General features: G+C 38.7%; 1 protein-coding gene across 6 annotated transcripts in view; it reads left to right on the top strand.

The window, feature by feature from the left end:
- The window catches only part of LOC135116409 (mitochondrial inner membrane protease subunit 1-like), a 387,804-nt gene that overhangs the window by 266,250 nt on the left and 104,771 nt on the right, over positions 1 to 16,783 (top strand). Inside the window, exon 8 of one of the 6 annotated variants that reach the window (XR_010276301.1) lies at positions 314 to 5,759. The exons of the other annotated variants lie outside the window; for them this stretch is intronic. The gene's annotated coding sequence lies outside the window, so the exon portion shown is untranslated. Of the gene's footprint in view, positions 1 to 313; positions 5,760 to 16,783 lie in introns of those variants that run through there. 6 annotated transcript variants of the gene reach the window in all.

The following is a 16,783-nucleotide window of genomic DNA, read 5'->3' on the forward strand; positions in this document are numbered from 1 at the left end:
TCACTTTAATTATCTTTTCTTGTTTGGGGTGGCCATGTAGTTTCTCTCTCTCTCTCTCTCTCTCTCTCTCTCTCTCTCTCTCTCTCTCTCTCTCTCTCTCTCTCTCTCTCTCTCTCTCTCTCTCTCTCTCTCTCTCTCTCTCTCTCTCTCTCTCTCTCTCTCTCTCTCTCTCTCTCTCTCTCTCTCTCTCTCTCTCTCTCTCTCTCTCTCTCTCTCTCTCTCTCTCTCTCTCTCTCTCTCTCTCTTTCTCTCTCTCTCTCTCTCTCTCTCTTGTAATATGACTGATAATATTCTTTTATTTTTGGCACTTCAGGCTATGTTCCAAGTACTGTGGTACTGCATGTCCCTCCCACAATTAGGCCACAAACTCGCAACACCAGTTTGTGATCACCATCTCTCAAGCATCTGTCACATCCTCTGCCTCTTGATCAGCTGAGACACCCTCTGGATCACAATCAATTGAGATACCTTTTGCCTCTGGCATTGACAGGCACCAAAATTTTAAATCCCTGGCTTTGAGATGTCCTATCTAAAGGATATTTTGCTTGTCATTTCAGAGCAAGTGCTATGAAGACACAATGGAGTTGGATGAACAGGAACATGAGATGGATTTAGGAAATTTAAAATGAACAAGAACGCCTACTAATTGAAAAGATACAGGATGCGAAAGTAGAATTGCTGTGTTTTAACTGGAAAAATCCAGATAGAACTAGATTTTCTGCATCCACACTATTGATTCAGGATTTTCAGTTTACACTTAGGCTTCAAAGAATGCAGATTCCAAACAGAACAAATGGTTATGAGTTGCCTGAGGAGTGCAGAAGGAAGGTGATAGTTTACTCCATCTGAACTGGGATGACCAACAATGTCATCATAGTTGAAGTTGCCACTGAGGACAGTCCAGAGAATTAGGAAGCTGTTAGTAGATCCTGACCTTGATGTGGAGGTCATGACTGCCAGAGACATGCAATTGAGGAGTGAAGAGTGGCAATTTAATTTTGTATGTGCAGCAACTCAATGACACTGATCCCTCCATCTCAATCCTTGAAATTTCTGTGTTTGTGCCATTCTGAAAGCATTCTGTAGCCGCACCAGCTGGGCATCAATTGGCTCTCAGGTGATCTGTTTTACTGATCACACCCATCATCGTAGGGTCGAGGAAAGGCAGTTCTCCCTGACACGTTTATTGATGAGGTAGGCATGACCGTAAGAACTGCGAACAAGTTCTCGGTCTCATTTTCTTACAAAATAACATTATACACGGATATTAAACACTTTTAGCATATTACAATATTCATTAACAATACATGCAATTAACTTGGCACTATGACAATCAGTTTTAACTACAAAATTAAAATATTTACCTCGGTCACCATCCTGCCCGTCTTTGTCTGAGCGCGACTTGGCCGTGAGTGATGCCCGCAGGCGACTAGCAGGTTAACCCTACACTACTAACAAGTGAGCATCGGCTTCGGTGCTTAATATAGCATTAAATGCTGATACTCACACATATTACACGTTTTCATGCATATAGAAAACTATTGAACATTTCACTTATATATGCCGAGGAATAATCACATGAGGTACATATGCTTTACATACAGTAACATGGCTCCCCTAAATTGTGTAACAATTTACCTGAAATTAACATTAGTATGTACCTTAAAACTAGGATTAGCACATAATATGTTTTGTTACACTGGCTCCTTGGCGGGGATGCTCCGGTCTATTATTATGCATTACCTTCTAACAGCAATACTAGACTATGTATTGGCCTCTCTATGATGGTCCTGTTTGCCTTTATGTGTCTTCCCTGGTTGTCGAGATTACAGTCTGAAACCAGGACCTTAACCTTTCTTACTAGGCCATCATGGTCAGGAGATACTTCTGTTACTCTTCCCAGTTTCCACTGGTTCCTTACTAAATTCTGATCTTTGATGATAACTATGTCATTTACACTGAGATTCCTCTTTGGTGTTGTCCACTTATTTCTAAGTTGTAGGAATTGCACATACTCCTTTTTCCACATTATTATATTCAAGTTCTCCCTTCAAGAGTTTATGGATTCTAACTGACACCACTGCTGCTGCTAGTTCTAGTCTGGGAATTGTCATGGTTTTTAGAGGTGTGACACATGACTTTGCCATTACTAATGCACAATGAATTTGGCCAGTCTTGCTAATTAATCTAATATATGAGCACTGGCCATATCCCTCTTGACAGGCATCTGAAAAGTGATGGAGTTCAACCTTTTCTACTTCCCCAAAGTCATCAGGTTTGTAGCATCTAGGTATCTTTAACTGATCTAGTTTGTGCAGCTCATCCTTCCATTTTAACCATTTAGGTTTGACATAATCTGGCACCTCATCATCCCATTCAACTGCATTCTTACATAATTCTTGTAAAATTTGCTTTCCAGTCAGTATGAGAGGTGACACTAGACCTAATGGATCATATATAGAGCTCACTGTTGACAGAATGCCTCTCCTGGTGAGTGGCTTGTCTTTCAGCTTTATTCTAAATTGAAATGTGTCAGATTCTATGCACCACTCAACTCCCAAAGTTCTTTCTATAGGCAGTGTGTCTTCATTCTTACTAAAATCCAAACTTTTAATTCCATCTGCTCTCTCATGAGGAGAAATTGCAGCTAATACAGCTTTGTTGTTTGACAAGAACTTATGAAGGTTAAAACCTCCCTTGTAACATAATTCTTTGCTTTGCTGAATAAGAGTGACAGCTTCATCCATTGTAGCTATTGACTTCAAACCATCATCAACATAAAAGTTGTTTCTTACAAACTTGGCTGCATCAGATCCACATCCATAGTCATCTGCAGCTTTCTTAAGAGCAAAGTTGGCTACACTTGGAGATGAAGAAGCTCCAAACAAGTGAGCTGTCATCCTGTATTCAGCTATCTCATTATTAAGGTCACCATTTTCCCACCAAAGGAATCTTAACATGTCTCTGTGTTCTGGGTTGACCTTCACTTGATGGTACATTGCTTCTACATCACACACAAGTGCAATCCTTTCTTGCCTAAACCTACACAACACTCCAATAAGTTTGTTGGTAAGGTCTGGGCCTTGTAACAGGTGACTGTTTAATGACTGGTTCCTGTAGTTTGCACTACAGTCAGACAACTCTCAATTTCTTTGGCTTTCTCGGATGATAGACTCCATGATGTGGAATGTACCAGACCTTACCATCATTCCTAACTAAATCCTTTGTCAGTACAATCTCTGCATAACCCTTTGTAATCATATCATCCATGAACACTTTGTAATCACCTTTGTGTTGATTATCCTTCTCAAGTTTAGCTCTTAACTTCTTGAGTCTCTGCTCTGCTAATAGTTTGTTGTTTGGAAGCTTGACGTTATCATCTTTAAGAGGAAGGGGCAACTCATAATGGCCATCCTTCAGCTGATGTACTCCTTCTTTCATCTTACTCATAAACCTTTTATCTTCATATGATAATGGAGTGTCAGCTGACTTTCTATCACTGAAGTCAAGTTCAAACATATCTCTCACTTGAGAAGGATTAATCATCTCTTTGGTTTTAGTTGGAAACACTAAGAAATTAACCCTCTTTTCTTCATTGATTTCTACTTCTTGTGTCACTGTTCTGTAGACTACCACTGTATCCTCCAATGGACTTGAATGGGGTGGGATTCTACCTGAGGTTCACTAAATATTTGTCCATCTACTTCATTTGTCATCAATTCATTATCTCTATTGCAAGAAGGAAGTTCCTGTGGATCATGGAATGTAACATATTTGTGAGGCATGGCATTGTCACTTTGTTGATTTGCAATTGCTTGTGCTTTCATTTCATTTTGTGACTATGTATTGTTGAAGATAACTTTGCTTCTCTACACTTTCATCATTACCTGGAAGCATTTTTACTTCTTCTTCAACTAAGCTAAGAGCATTAAGTTCTGCACTAGCAACTGCTAAATCTCTCTCTTTCTTTTTCTTTGCAAACATTGCCTGGTCTCTAGCTAACCTAACTTCTGCCTCTGCTAAACTATCATGATATTCCATTTCCTTTCTAAGTCTGGCTACCTTTGCTGCTGCTTCTTGCTTTCTTTGTGCTGCTGATGAACGTGATGAAGTAGATGAGACTCTAGAATGCCTAGACCGTTTGCTAGAACAAATTGATCCTCTGTCATTCTTTAACTCCTTTCTTTTACATTCTATACTTTCTAATATTTCATGGTGAACTCGTTGATTGTGTTCCAGCTCTTCATTTAGCTCCTCTGACTTTTCTGGCTCTAGTTCCATCAGTTTTGTTTATTCCACATAATACTGATGAAATGCCTCTATTACTTCACTTGACATGGGCTCTAATTCAAAGGGGCTAATTACAATTTTGAATCCTTTCTTAATTTTGCTGGTAACACTGCTCCATTTATGCTTACAGGACTCTGCTCTTCCTTTGGTTACACTAACATGATATTCTCTTCCTTTGTCGGTCGGCACTCGCTCCCTGACACTAACTTCTTCATTACAAGTTTGATCCCTGTCCACTTGCTCACCCTCACCTTCCCTAAGGCCATCTACGGCATTAATTTCCCCAGTATCAGACATATCTAACAACTTAATTGTGTCAATACTGAGACACTGAAAGAGCAATTAAAATTACCACTCTTAATACTAGCTAATTGTGGGTAATTTTCACTTAGGCTACTCAATTCAGTGCACATACATAATATTATACTTTCTTGCCTGTGACCATGGGTTCTACAAAATGGTGGCGAGGCACAGTGGGTAGAAGGGAGTGGTGGTCATCAAGGGTAGAGCTGACCCCGGGGCCTCGGAGGTCAACCTATAGGCTTACGTCAGCGTCCCCTCGTCCTGTGACTCACTCTTGCTACGGTTTCACATGTAACAAGTGAGCATCGGCTTCGGTGCTTAATATAGCATTAAATGCTGATACTCACACATATTACACGTTTTCATGCAAATAGAAAACTATTGAACATTTCACTTATATATGCCGAGGAATAATCACATGAGGTACATACGCTTTACATACAGTAACAATTCTGACTGAAGATCCTTGCAATAACTCCACAAAATGTGGATGGGACTGCTCACTGAAATGACAAAAACAAATCTTGTAAACAGCAAGTTTTTTTTTTTTTCTTTTCTGATGAGAAAATCTTTTGCCAGGATGAGTGCACAACAAGCAGAACAATAGATAGTTGGCTATGTATCCTAAAGATGTGCCCAGAGTCATGAAAACAAAGTTTTCTGTTCACATTGTGGTCTTTGGTGTTGTCAGCAGTGACAGGCATGTTATGCCACACACATCATTAAAGAAGGCCTGAGAGTGAACCAAAATAGAACCAAAAAAGAACCAAGAGGTTCTAGCAACCATAATCAAGCCTTGGAAGTTGCTGCAGAAGACAATACATGTTCTAGCAAGATTCTGCATCAGCACACAAGGCCAGGAAAAATCTGAAGTGGCTTGAGGATAATTTTTTTTTTTACCATGTTACCCCAGGTATGTTGCCTCCAAACTAACCTGACTACAATCCCTTTGACTATTTTGTATGGAGGAGCAGTTAAAAGAATCACTAAGAAGACTACCCATAACAATGAAGCTGAGCTGAGGTAGAGAATCTGCCAGGCATTTCAAAATTTGTCTCCTGGTATTGTAAAATTCTTATCCTCTCAATTTTGAGATGATCTGATTGTGATGATGTGGTTGATGCTGAAAGAGGCTTTATTGAATAAATTCTGTCAAAAAAACACTACTTTGCTCTTGTTTCTTGAATTTTCAATAAATGTTTTAAAATAGAAAACATTTTTCCATAATACAAATTTGTGGTGTACATTTGTGGGAATTAACATACAAAATATAAATTAAGAGATCTACACAATGACATACTTAAGAATTGTGTATTGTGTATGTTATGTGTATGATATTACCAAAAAAATCAATCAGTGAAACACCTATGAAGTGGAAATGTAGCTCTCCTTGTGGAAGTGTGGCAAGCGATACACATTTGGGAACTTGGCATCAATATGCATTGATGGCAAGCCCAAGTTATAGTATGTTAGTGGCAGACCTAAGCTTAACTAAGTACCTAATAGTGCACAGGCCTGAGACTGGTCAGAGTACTTAGCTGGAATGTTGACTGGAATGCCCACCTGGAGTAGTAAGTTGAGTGGAGTGCAGCAACTTTTTTGTGTGGTAGCTGGAGTGACTGCTACTCACCCTTAAGTGTAACTGCATGAGCCACACTGGGAATGTGCTTATAAAAACTTGGGTCCAGAGTTCTGTTCTTCTTGAGGCCCAGACCCTAGCTGATTAAAAACCCACTGTTTAAGATGGGTTGTTAAACTTCATTTCATGACAATGCCTGTCACCATTTATCATATGCCTGTTAGAAATTAATGTTTCCAACAAAGCCCTTCCACTGAGAAAAGTAAATAAATATTTACCATATTTGCCAGTGCATTAGACACTTTTTTCTTGAAAACAAGTTTCTAATAATTACCGTGCATCTAGTGCAGTGGTAGTACAGATGCCTAGGCCTACTGGTGTGGAGTTAACCCATTTAAGCCAATAAAAAATGAAAGTTAGAATTTCATGTTGCTGCTTTGCTATATGCATAATGTGAAAGGAAACTGCAGAAATTTGATAAAAAAAAACTCCATATGTGTAATTTCTTACATTTTATTGCAAAAAATCTGTTGTTGCACAAATGCAACAAGTGGCGGTCCGACCACATTACATTTTGCGTAAACACAACTGTTAGCATGTACTAACAAAAACATAAGAAAGAAAAAACCCTTGATTTGAACATATATGGGCACTATGGGAAACAAGTTTACTCTTTTTCACATAAAAAAGTCAAAGGAGGGTCCTAGGATACAATTCTTGGCAAGGAAGAAAAATTGAAAAAAACAGATACATTTCACTTCTGATACATGATAATAATTTCTTCACTAAAAAAGAAATATGAGAATTACTTCACTATACATGAAAGAAAACCAGTGATTAGAACCCCTGGAGAGAGAGAGAGAGAGAGAGAGAGAGAGAGAGAGAGAGAGAGAGAGAGAGAGAGAGAGAGCTATAATATAGTTATCGAAAAAGAAATAGTACAACCTAGATACATTTTCATAGGATTCCGCTGGCCTACATGGTATGATACTGTACTGAACACTTTTGATGCAGGTATACTTTACATTTCTTGCATATGAATACAGTCTGAGTGTTACATAACTGACAACAACAGCACCTTGGAGGATCTGTCTTCACGATGTGATGCCCAACATTATCATACCATATTTGTGCAGATATACCTGCAACACTGAGAACTGATTGTGATCTTTCTGGGTTATTTGGCTTTTTGCCATGATTCTGTAGCCATTCAGTAGCAGCAGCACATATGAATGACAACATATCCTCTTTGTACCCTCCTTCCCTTGCAAAAATCCAGGCATTATTTACACATACTGTAATCAGGTAAGTGACGATTGGAATGTACCACTTTTTCCCACGAATTAAAAGCCAGTACTGTGCAATATTTTGATCTAGTCTATCAACACCACTCATTTTCCAATTATACTGATGGATGGCATTTGGCATCAAAACATTCATACGTTTCTTTTGAGAAGCAACATAACGTTCAGCCTTCACTACTGGTGATACACCATACTCAGATGATGCAATGGTAACAATGGCATTATCAAGCCAGCGTGCTGCAATTATTCCTGATTCAGCATCACAAAAATGTTCTTCAGATTCCCTAGGTAATTTCATAAACTTTGCAGGATTAGTAAATGGGCATTTTTCAATTCGGTTTTTTCTTAGTGTGCCAGTAGCATCATGGCCCCCGCTTTTGATTTTTTCGATAAGTTTGAGTGATGTAAAGAAGTTATCAAAGTAAAGGGATAACTTCTTTATTGGATAATATTTTTCTATAACATCCAAAACATCAAGAACAACTTTTCCACCAAGTCCATAAGCTGCATAACCCTTATTCTTAGCACCATCTTTGCCTTGATAAAACAGATATATCAAAAACATAACCATTTGGATCAGCTGCAACCCATGCTTTATAACCCCATCGCACAGGCTTTCCATGAATGAACTGCTTAGTCAGATATCGACCAAAATAGGGGATCATTGACTCATCAATAGAGTTATTACTTGGCCCAAATACTTCCCTGTATTTGAGAAAGTTATCATTCAGGATTTCCATGAACAGAGAAACTCTGCCATACTTGTCATTTTTGGGAAGCTTTGTGTTGTCTGCATGAAAGAACTTCATTATCTCATCAAAGCGATCCTGATGCATGGAGTCAGCAATAAGCTCATTGTAGACATCTGGCTGTCTCTGCAAATGCAGTCTGCGACGTGGAACACAACAGTACCCTGGCACCAACAAAATTCCTTTGAAGGTTTTCATTTCATCACTTGTTAACGTGAATGAATGTTTACCATTCTGGATAGCTTAGTTCACAGTTTGTTTCAGTAGGTGGTCAATTGCTAATACATCCAAGAAAAGCTCAAATGTCTGACTAGGCTTATGCGGAATATCAGCAACTGATGGTTTGCGTGGATAACATGGGACATTTCTCTTTTCTGGGAGATCTTGTGCTTTCCATTTTCTGAGTTTTATTATTTTCTTTTTCTGGGATTCTTGTCCTTCAGCACATTCATCTGCATTATCTTGTGACTCTAAAGATTCTATCACTGCCAAAGCAGTTAATTGTGTTGAAGGAAGATAAGAGATATCCACGCTTTCTTCTTCGCCAGAATCTTCACTGTCACAGCACCATCATTTGCAGGTATGATGTAAAGGTCATGTACTTCAGTTTGTTTTACCATTCCACTGGGTTCATCTTCATCACTAACTTCACTCTCGTCAGACATGGTAGGTTTCTCTAGCTCATCTAGAATGTTGTTCAACTTCACTTTTCTGAAAAAAAAAAAAGAGAAAATATATTGCGTAAAATTTGTGTACACAACATGTATGCTGTCAAAAAACAATGCTAGGCTACACGTATATATCTATTCACTGCAATCACATGTGCAAAAAAGATACTATGCATTGCAAAATAACTACATCAATGAAGAAGCCGGTGCCGATGCTTGCGTTAGCACAACATTGATGAACAACTAGGTGCCGATGGTTGCATTAGCACAACTTTTCTTTGTAATTTTTTTACACAACTGTCATCAGCATCATATCAAATAAAACTTCGTTGAAAAGGGTTCCTTCATCAAAAGAAACAGAAGATTACTGTGAAATAGATATGAACAAATATTTGATAATGATTTTCTTTACTCATCTCCTTTTTGATGAAGACATCGTTTTTCAGAAAGTGGAGCTTTTTTCACTGACTTTTCCCCTAAAATGGTGAGATGTCAGGAATCATATGGATCTTCCACTGGGAGTTCTGGATGTCTACTGGCAACAGAAGCAGCTACAGGGTGCAGCATGTTGTCCTTTCAGTGTTGCTCAACATCATGTTATAGCTTGCGTGTTACGTTGACACAACGAGCAGCGCAAATGGGTTAAAGCAGTAATACACTAAGCACAAATATTGTTACTAGTAATAAAATTCTCTCTCTCTCTCTCTCTCTCTCTCTCTCTCTCTCTCTCTCTCTCTCTCTCTCTCTCTCTCTCTCTCTCTCTCTCTCTCTCTCTCTCTCTCTCTCTCTCCTTCCCTTCCCTTCCCTTCTCTTCCCTTCCCTTCTCTTCTCCCCCTTCCCTTTTCTCCTCTTCCTTCTCTCTCTCTCTCTCTCTCTCTCTCTCTCTCTCTCTCTCTCTCTCTCTCTCTCCCCCATTCCTTTCCCTTGTCCCTTATCTCTGACAGATAATGAGGAGGGGAGGTGACAAGGAGGGAGGTTTGAGACAAGACAAAAGAGGAAGGAAGAGGAAAGGAAGAAGGGGAGGAAGGGACATAACTGAGGAAGGAGAGTACATGGGGTAAGGAACTGTAGGAAGGATGAAGAAGGAGGATGGGAGGACAGGGAGAAAGTAGAGAGAATAAATATAAGCAGCAAGGGTGAGGCGTGAATGAAGAATTAGGAGAGAAGTAGTGAGAAATAAGTATTCTTTTTTCCTCTCCTCCACTTCTTTTAATTTTTCCTTCATCCATTTCTTTCCCATTTATGCTTCTTTCATCCATTGTCATTCTCAATCAGTCTCTTTCAACTTAGCAATTCTCAGGATTGTTATTCTCTCTCTCTCTCTCTCTCTCTCTCTCTCTCTCTCTCTCTCTCTCTCTCTCTCTCTCTCTCTCTCTCTCTCTCTCTCTCTCACACACACACACACACACACACACACACACACACACAAAGAGAGAGAGAGAGAGAGAGAGAGTCAGTCACACACACACACACACACACACACATACAAGAGTAATAGATGAAGTACAAAACAGAAATGGGTGGGTAGATGCAGTGTATTTGGACATCAAAAAAGCTTTTGATAAAGTTCCACATAAAAGACTATTGTGGAAGATTAAACATAAAAGGACTGAGAGGGACAATGCTAAAATGGATGAGAGACTACTTAAAGGACAGAGAAATGAGAACTGTGATCAGGAACACCTGTTCAAGTTGGAGTAATGTAACAAGTGGAGTACCACAGAGGTCAGTGTTAGCACCCATTATGTTCCAAATATACATCAGTGATATGCAGGAGGATTTTACCAGTTACGTATATTAATCTGTTTGCTGATGATGCAAAATTGCTAAGAGTAATAAAGAGCCACATTGTTTGTATAGAGTTGCAAAGAAATATTGTCAAAATTTATGGGTGGAGCAAGAAGTGAAAATTGGAATTCAATGCTAAGAAATGCCATGTGATGGAATTGGGAAAGAGTAAAAGACCTGCATGGGACTATAAAATGGGGGAGGAAGTAATAATGAGGAGTAAGGAGGAAAAAGATCTAGGAGTGGTATTTCAGGATACCCTAACCCCAGAATGGCATAAATATTAGGGTGGCATTTCATTACAATGATAAGACTATGATGAAAAAAATTATAGCCAATATGCTATGTCCCAGGCTGGAATATGCAGCAGTGGTGTGGTCTCCGCACATGAAGAAAGACATAAAGAAGTTGGAAAGAATTCAGAGGGCAGCTACAAGGATGGTACTGGAGCTGAGAAACCTAACATACAAAGAGAGGTTGAAGGAAATTGGACTACCAACTTTGCAGGTTAGAAGAGAAAGAGGAGATCTAATAACAATGTATGAAATAGTTAACCACATTGAGGAGACAGACAAGCAGGAACTGGTGTTGCTGGAAGAAGATAAAGCTGGATGGACAAGAGGGCACTCAGAGAAGATCAGGAAGAGTCAGTGTTTGAGAGACGTCAAGAAGTACAGTTTTCCACATAGAACTGGATATCTGGAATAGTCTAAATGAGGAGGCTGTTACAGCACCAAATGTGCATAAATTTAAGGAAATTCTGGATAAATATAGATATGGAGACAGGACACTATGAGCCCTGCTCGAACCCTGTATAATAAAACTAGGTAAATACACACACACACACACACACACACAGAGTTGAAGGAAAGTGGGTGGGTGGGTGGGTGGGTGGCTGAGTAGGATAGATGAATGGAAGGAGTGAGGAAATGGGGAAGAGGTCAGAAAAGGGAGATGAGGGTCAGGAAAAGGGGTGGTGATCAGGAAAGGGAGAGGGAGAGAATGAGGAGGGAAGGATGGAAGAGAGAGAGAGAGAGAGAGAGAGAGAGAGAGAGAGAGAGAGAGAGAGAGAGAGAGAGAGAGAGAGAGAGAGAGAGAGAGAGAGAGAGAGAGAGAGAGCAAAACACATATATGCACACACATGGTTTTAGATGTGATGGTAGTACTGTACAGCCCCATTGCTTCATCACACCAGATGTGAGGACAGAACACACACTCTTAGAGAATTTGGTGAAACTTTTGCTGTTGCCTTAGACATATCAAAAACTTTTGATAGAATCTGGCACAAAGCTTTGATTTCCAAACTACCCTCCTACGGTTTCTATCCTTCTCTCTGTAACTTCATCTCAAGTTTCTTTTCTGACCGTTCTGTTGCTACTGTGGTAGACAGTCACTGTTCTTCTCCTAAATCTATTAACAGTGGTGTTCCTCAGGGTTCTGTCCTGTCACCCACTCTCTTCCTATTATTCATCAATGATCTTCTAAACCAAACTTCTTGTCCTATCCATTCCTATGTTGATGATACCATCCTATACTCTTCCACGTCTTTTCATAGACATCCAACCCTTCAGGAAGTAAACAGTTCATGCAGGAAAGCCAGAGAATGCCTGACTTTTGATCTCTCTAAAATTTCTGATTGGAGCAGAGCAAACTTAGTATTGTTCAATGCCTCAGAGACTCACTTCCTCCATTTATCAACTCGACACAATCTAGACAACTATCCCCTCTTCTTCAGTGACTCTTAACTGTCTCCCTTTTCTACAATGAACATCATTAGTCTGTCCTTTATTTATAATCTAAACTAGAAGCCTCACATCTCATCTCTAGCTAAATCATCTTGTATGAAGTTAGGTGTTCTGCATCATCTCTACCAGTTTCTACTGCCCCCCACCCCCATCCCAACTGCTAACTCTGTACATGGGCCTTATCTGTTCATGTATGGAGTATGGGAGAGAGGGGTTCCACTCACACCACTATTTTAGGGATGGTGGAATCAAAAGCTTTTTGTCTTGTCAACTCCTCTCCTCTAACTGACTGTCTTCATCCTTTTTCTCATTGCTGCAGTGTTGCAGCTCTTGCTATCTTCTACCACCAACTACGTGCCTCCCCTCCTCATGTGCCCTTGCTGCACAAGACTTCCTTCTTTCTCTCACTCCTTCTCTGTCTACCTCTCTAATACATGAGTTAATCAGTATTCTCATTCATTCATCCCTCTTTGGTAAACTCTGGAACTCCCTACCTGCTTCTGTATTTCCATCTTCCTATGACTTGAATTCTTTCAAGAGGGAGGTTTCAAGACACTCTTTTTTTTATTATGATTATTATTATTATTCTATTTGACATTGGTATAGGAATTGGCATCAAGTGGGCTTTTCTTTTTATTAAAAATTTTTGTGTCCCTTGGCCAGTGGCCCGCTCACCTAACACACACACACAGCAGCAGAGGAGCTGACAGGACGTGTTTTTCTAGTGCTTTGCATATAGAAGGACGGAATAACACAAATTGCTCATGGTGGAACAAGATATGTTATGAAGATCCTGGAATACCTAGGTGGTAAATAGGGAAGAAAGAAACAGTACCGTGAGTATAGTTATCCTGTCTCTAGCAAAGTTTGGTTTGGTTTGTTTACATTTTGAACAAATATGGCAAAAGGCAGCACCCCAAGAGGTTCATTTGAAGAGTTTTACTGGAGAAGAAAGGGAACTAAATTATAGACTGCAGTGTAGAAAAATTTTGCATATGGAAGAAATGATGGACAAGTTATTGGAGAGAATAAAGGCATTGGAGGAATGCCAGAAGGAGACTGGTAAGGAGTTGGTGACAATTACAGCAAAGTTGATTGAGATGGAAGATAAAAATGAGAAATTAAATGTGGAAAATGACTGTTTAAAGAAACAAATAAAGGAAAAAGTAGAAACTGTTCTGAAAGGAAATGAGGAAATGAAGGCAAGTGTAAAGGATGTGGAAATGAGACAAAATAAGTGGTTAAATGAACTTATATTTGAAGAAGAAACACTAAAGAAAATAATAGAACAACAAGAAAATGAAAAACAAAACCTGAGACAGAAAGTGGTAAATGTTATTAAAGAAGAGAAAAAGTTAGTGAGACACTGTAGAAAAATATAAACAAATAATTGTATTTGGTTTAAAGGAAAAGAAAATAGTAAGCAGAATTCAAAGAGACAAAAAGGAAAAGAACCTGTTGAATAAGTTATTGAAGAAAGTGACAGGTGAAGACAGTCAGGTAGTAAAGCAAGTGGAAGAGTTCCATAGAATTGGGAAATATGAAGAAGAAAAAATGAGACCCATAAGAATAAGGTTTGCAACACAGGTACAAGCAGAGGAAGTAATTAATGGGTCTTGGAGATTGCCTGGAGATGAAGAATATAAGAATGTATGGATAAACAGGGATATGGATGAGACTGAAAGGTTGAAGCAAAAGGAGCTGGTAAATGAGGCTAAACAAAAAAACAAAAACAAATAGAGGTGAAGAAGAATTTTTTTGAAGAGTAAGAGATATTTTAGTGCCCTCTAAGGGGTGTGATGTTCCCTTGTGGCAGACGATAATTATAAATCCTATCACTGGATTAAGAGAAATACAAATACTGACACTTTTATGATTTTTAATAAATAATGGAATAATCCAAAATAATAATAATAAGAAAGGAATTCAGAAATACAAAATAAATGGTAGCGTATTCTTCAATTACATAAAAACTACGATGGAGATATTTTCGCGACTACTGAGTTGTGGGGGAGACCAGAGAATAAATAAATAAATGACAAATATATACCCAAAAAGTATGTATAGACCTGAGGACAGTCTCACACGGTGATCTCGAACCAGGTGGTTTCACTAGTCCCGTGGAGAAAACCAACAAAAAAAAGAAACAAAAAAATGCGAATATCTATCCACTCAGAAATAGTTTATCAACAGGAATATCTGAGGAGAATCCGAGAGGGTCTGAGGAGAATCCGAGAGAGACTGGCTTTAGTAAAATTATTGTTAAATAAACACTTACTTAATATTACAGGAAATGGAGGAGGAGAATATCAGACTGCATGCTCACCTGAGGAGAATCCGAGAGAGACTGGCTTTGCTTGTGAGGAAATCGGCGGGAAACTAAGGATAAAGGTTTCCAATGGGGAAATTTATTAAGAGTTATAATTTTGTTTTTAGTGGGGGGGGGGCGACTAGGTTGTGAGTTCAGGGATGAAAAATATGAATAATTAAGTTACTGTTTACTTTATAGTTGTTACTTTAAGAAGTTTAATTCAATGGACTTTTGAAATCAATTGGGGAATTAGTCAAAGTCTGGTATCTCTTCCCGGCTTGCGTAGCAACAGGGGTAACAGGACGGCGAAGCAAAGAAGACTTATCAGATTCGTCAACCTCATTGGCGCGGCGTAATTATCTGGGATTTGTTTGAGCTGGTTTAAGACCTTACCATTATAGAATTAATTTTATCGTATTAAGGGCTCCCCATTCTCTGGGATTAGGTGAAAAATTCGCCTCTATAACCTGGCCAAGCAGGAGAAATTACGTTTATTCACGGGGTAAATTTGTTATAGAAGTGGTCAACACAGTGACGCTGAGAGGGGGGGGGAAAAAAGCAGGGACAAAAGGACACTGAGGAGAGGAGGGGAAGGGGGGGGGTTAGTCACATGGTACTGAGATTCTGGTCATCCTCGCACATTACATGGGCCTTAGCCTAGGAAAAAAGTAGAAATATACATAATTAATTTCCCAGCACCACAATATGAGGATAAAGAAATGGTACATCAAGCAGTAAGTAAGGTATGTTATACTAATGTAAATGGATTAATGTCAACAAAGATGGAATTAAATGAGTTATTAAACAGAACCACACCAGATGTTGCTGTATTATGTGAGACAAAATGGAAAAATGAATGGGGAACTCCTGACATTGGTGATAATAAATATGATTTATGGATGAAAAATAGAAGTGACAAGGGAGGAGGTGGAGTGACAATTCTGACAAAAAAAATGTGGCAAAGTGGAGAAGGTAATAAAAAGTGAAGACATGTCTGAAGTTCTACAAGTCATGATTAGAAGTGGAAATGGAAGGATAATGAATTATGTAAGAGTGCATGTGCCACCTATGACCAATGCTTGGCAAAAAGAAGAGCAAGAAGAGATGTTGGTAGATGTGTTGAAAGGTCTTGAAAAAATAGTGAAGGAAAGTAGTGATATAGTTATTGTTGGTGATTTTAATTGTAAGGAGATAAATTGGGAGACATTGACAACTACTGGAAGTGAGAGCTCATGGAGTAATAGACTGTTAAACTAGGCGGCGAAAAACTTGATGATTCAATGGGTTGATTGTGATACCAGATTTAGTGGAAGAGATAAACCATCAAGACTTGATTTAGTGTTTACCAAGGACATGGAAATTATTGAAACTATACACTATGATAGCCCCCTAGGTAAAAGTGATCATGTGTTGATGGAATTTAATCTGAAAAATTAAAATGTAATCATTGATGAAAATTATAAGGTGAAAAGATTTAGATATAGTAAAGCTGATTTTCAAAAATTTAAAAAATAATTTGCTGCCATGGACTGGGAAGACTTTGAAGATGCAGATGTTCAGGAAAAATGGGATGAATTTATAAGGATATATAACTCTACTGTGGAGAAATTTGTACCTAAAGGAGAAGCGAGATGTAGAAAAGGTAAAGAATGGTTCAATACAAAATGTAAAGAGGCTAGGAATTGTAAGCTAAATGTTTGGAATAGATGGAAGAAGAGGAAAACAGAGAGCAGATGGGAGGAATATACTGATGCTAGAAATAAGTACATTGAGATAATAAGAATGGAGAGAAGAAACTATGAAAGAGATATAATAGATAAGTGTATAAATGAACCCAAACTATTCTTTAGATATGTTAATGAGAAGATGAAGAAGAAAGGTGTATCAAGATTGAAAATTGAAGGAAAAATCTATAAGAATGCACAGGACATTGCAGAGGTTATGAATAATAGTTTCAGATCAGTATTTACTGTGGAAGGGGAGTTTGATACTGGAAGAGGTAAGTTGGTGAGGAATATACTGAGTACAGTCCAGTCAGTTATGATG

The sequence above is a fragment of the Scylla paramamosain genome, chromosome 31, assembly GCF_035594125.1.
Source record: "Scylla paramamosain isolate STU-SP2022 chromosome 31, ASM3559412v1, whole genome shotgun sequence".
Taxonomy (NCBI): Eukaryota; Metazoa; Arthropoda; class Malacostraca; order Decapoda; family Portunidae; genus Scylla; species Scylla paramamosain.